The sequence below is a fragment of the Octopus bimaculoides genome, unplaced genomic scaffold (genome assembly GCF_001194135.2).
Source record: "Octopus bimaculoides isolate UCB-OBI-ISO-001 unplaced genomic scaffold, ASM119413v2 Scaffold_303676, whole genome shotgun sequence".
In the NCBI taxonomy this organism is placed as follows: domain Eukaryota; kingdom Metazoa; phylum Mollusca; class Cephalopoda; order Octopoda; family Octopodidae; genus Octopus; species Octopus bimaculoides.
The window spans coordinates 5003-9443 of NW_026364014.1; the positions used below are offsets into that span (position 1 = coordinate 5003).

The 4441-nt window shown below is 30.8% G+C and overlaps 1 long non-coding RNA gene across 1 annotated transcript; it reads right to left on the reverse strand.

Annotated features, from left to right (window-relative positions):
- Positions 1-329: 329 nt before the first annotated feature.
- LOC106883434 (uncharacterized) lies at positions 330-4431 on the reverse strand. Its single transcript, XR_008267129.1, has 2 exons — positions 2049-4431; positions 330-805 (listed from the first exon to the last, which is right to left on the reverse strand). It is a non-coding gene; the product is annotated as an uncharacterized LOC106883434 (long non-coding RNA).
- Between the last annotated feature and the right edge of the window lie 10 nt (positions 4432-4441).

Here is a 4441-nt window from a genome sequence, read left to right on the forward strand (position 1 = left end):
AATCTAAAGGCCGAAATACATGCGTCACTAAAGTGATTAATGAACCTGATGAGTTCTTTTAGTCCCTTTTATATATATATATATATATATGTATACATTTATATATATACACATATATGAATGCACATATACATATATATATACATACATACATACATACATACATACATACATATATATATATATATATATATATATATATATATATGGGAGAATATACAAAAAATAACAACAGACGAGGACAGGTGGTGTAAATAGTGCAAATCCATACAGATATATGTATGTATGTGTAGGTATATACAAACATGATATATTATAGTGATATAGTATTATATATATATATATATATATATACACATATATGTGCGTGTGTGTGTGTGTGTGTGTCTGTGTGTGTACATAGAAAAGGAATAGCATTTCTTCTTAAAATCACAGGCATATAAAGAGAGTAGAAAAATAATTATTTGCTGTAGAGAAAACGTCCTATAGATAAATATGAGGTGTTGCCTTTTGCAAACTTCCACCTCACAGACAGCGAAAATATTTTCCAGATTTATTTGTTGTACTGTGCTTTTCCATTTTATACGTGTGTGTAAATTCATATGTATTTATATATGTATTGGTGCGAGTGCTTTCGATCACTGCAATGATGTGAATCACTATAAACTACTTTTCTTTCTGTAACACCCTTATACAGCTGTAGTCACAAGAAGTATACGTCTTGGTAGCAACCCAGTTTAAACACTAACGGATCAACAAACAACTCTTGTAATGAAATTGTTCGATATTTCTTGGAGTCTTTTGTCTAAACAAGTGTAAAAGAGAAAATTATAATTAAACAATTATAATGAGAACATCATAATCGGAATCAATATACACGAAATCTAATTTTTAAAAATTTGTAATAATAATAATAATAATAATAATAATAATAATAATAATCTATAAACAAGGAGAATCGATCAAAATCGATCAGATAATACGTGTGTTTTTTTAAATTTTATTTTAAATATTCACTGTAAATCTACTCTACTACAATCAATCAAACTACTACTATCAAAATTACTACTAATAGTACTACTACATGTTGCAATTGTTGTTTTTACTCGTTATTGTTGCTGTTGAAGAAGACGATGATGGTGATGATTTAGGCAGTGATGGTGATGCTAACTTCACTACTCGTCTCATCCTTATTCCGAAAAATGTGTAAAGCCAACACAAACCAGAAAAACAAATAATTAAAGATGATGCATAGATTCATGACAGTGTATGTACACACACACACACAAATACACACATACAAACAGAATGATTTACTTGATATATAATATACTCGTGCATATTCGTGGTTGTATTTGAGTATCAGACACCATATACATACGTATATGTAAATATTGTTGGCCCTAAAAGTTTATACATATGCAATACATGAAAAGTGTTGTGTATATGCACAAGGTAAAGCAAATATCTATGTACATGTGTATGTGTGTGTATGCATGAAATATATAAATGTCTATATAATAGACATTTATGTATATAATATATGATATGTATATATAATATATCATATATATGTATTATATCATATATATATATATGTGTGTGTGTGTGTGTGTATACATACATATATACGAACACGTGCCCCTCGTGTAAAAAAAAGGAAACACTTAGAGAGGGCTGAACTGGAAGGAGAGAGAAAAATAGAGAGACTTTTCGAAGGAGAGAGAGACAGAAAAAACGAAGGAGTAGGTGAAAAAGTTAGAAAGTAAGAGAAAAAGTGAACGACGAGAAAGAGGAAAAGAGAGAGGGGGAGGAGAGTGAGGAGGAGGGGAGGAGCAGCAGGATGAGGAGAAGGAGGAGCAAGAAGAATAGAGAAGAAAAAAATGCAAAATAAACAAATAAAATGAAAATGTAAAAATGGCACAAAAAATAAACAACAAAAAAACAATGAACATTAAAGAGTTCATTTTCGTAAACAGAAACGAGCGAAAGAAAGGCAAATAGATTTTCTAAATATATATAGATGTATAGAATAAAAGATGGCTTACCGTTATTATCAAGGAAAACATGATGTTCGTTTTCTATATGTTTCGGATGCGACTGCTTTCGACGTGACATACTGAATATTTGTAGACTCCCAAATGACAAAAGTTGGCGTTTTGCTATTTCTGATTTATATATGCGGCACCCTTGTGCGCATGTCAGAATTATGATTATGAATAACGTTCGTATATTATCATAATCAATTTGCAACAAGAAATTTGATTGGCTTTGATCCCGTTTGCCAATTAGCTGAGCAAATATTACGGGCAAGTGATGAGGGGGTACTATAACTGTTTGGTATTTCGGACAGGAGAACGATAAAAAGTTCCATGAAGGCGAAACATGATTGCGATTGTTTGCATTCGGCATATTGTAGAAAAATGCTTTTCTCTTCTCGTTTTGCTTTCGGGTTAACTTTTACAGCTTGCTGGTGGTGTCGGTGGTGGTGGTCGCCGTCGTTGTGGTTGTAATGTTGGTGTTGTTGTTTGTGTTGCTGGTGTTGTCTGGGCTGTTGTTTTTGTGGAAAGTGATGGTTGAACTGATGCTGTTGTTGTAGTTGATGTTGATGTTGTTGTTGTTGTTGATGTTGTTGTTGTTGTTGATGCTGGTGTTGATGTTGATGATGGTAATGGTGTTGATGGTGGTGGCGGTGGTGGTTTTGGTGATGCGTTGAGGCGAGGATTTTCTCGCTTACGTAACAGAACATGGTTTAACAGCGGACAGAAGAGTTTGTAAGGGGGCAATATGTGAATACAAAAAGCGAAAAAAGTCAGACAAAACGAGGAAAATATATGTATATACCTACATACACCTATGCATAACATGCACGTGCGTCTTATCTATCTATATATATATATATATATATATATATATATATATATTGGCGACTGTTATGGAAGCTAGTACTTTAACGAGACGGGCTTTTCTCTTACTTTCTAAAAGTAGACTTTACATGGAAAAAAAAAAGGAGGTTATTTGTTGTTGATTTTTTTCTCATTTTCATTTTTTTTTTTTTTTGCGATCACACGAGCACACCAACATTGCTACCACGAACACAGTTTTTCTTAGATTTTCTTATTGACCATTTACATGTTTTTCAGGCTTTTTTTTCTTTTCTTTTCTTTTTTCTTTTTTTTTCAATCTATTTTTTTACATTTCTTAATATTTTCCTGACTGACCACTGAAGAAAATAGATACGTTTTCTTAATTTCATAAACATATATATATATATATATATACAATTTTTTTTCTTTTTTGCTTTGAAAATTTTTTGCCACTTTATATATATACATTTTTTTTTTTCTTATGAAACTAAATTCCACTTAGTTTTTCTCTTTTTCATTTGTTTAAATGATTTTTTTTTTCAACACCGATTTTTATGTGTCTGTCCATTTTTCAATTTTTTTCTACTTTTTTCTCGATTTTTGTGTGCGATATTTCAGAAATGTAGTGTTATACGAATGTAGATTTGCGAATCATTATCGCCGTAACTTCTAAATTATTGTAAGATATACGTACACACATATTTTTCAAGCATACTTACGTATAATTATAGATCTTTACACGCACATATATATATATGTATATATATATATATATATATGTATATATATATATATGTATACATATATATATGTATATATATATATTGTATATTATATTCATATATATATATATATAAGCACTTTTCCATATACACGCAGATACGCATGCACACATACAGAGAATAATATCAACTTTCACGCACTCATTATATAAAAATAATTCTACACACCTTTGTTTATACACGTAATAAACGTCTAGATATTGACTTCAATGCAAATGAGAAATGAATGAATCATTTCCCATGTAGTATCGGTCACACTCAAAATAGTTTCAACGTCTCTTTCGCCATTCTAGCATGGGTTAGACCCATACGCACAGATGCACACACGCATATACGATATACATATATACGTACATACATATATATGTGTGCGTGTAGAGAGAGAGAGCGAGAGAGAGAGAGAGAGGGGGACAGAGAAACTGATAGATCAACGGACAGCGAGATAGGGTATTTACATTTAAAAGAAGTTTGTTAGCGAACTCAATACTTGCGTGATTTTATTGCTTATTTAACAGAATAACAATTCATTTTAAATAAACAAAATCTACCGGAATATATATATATATATATATGTGTGTGTGTATGTATATAATGTGTATGTGTGTTTGTGTCTATTAATGTATTTCTAGAATTTATGGATAGAACGATAAAAAGTATCTCGTACTTTAAACGTTCTTACATCTCACACACGTACTCTCAAGCATACAGGGACTCATTACAACTACTATGAGAAGTGCTAATTTTGTATATACATGTGTGTATATATATATATGTGTGTATGTGCATATATAT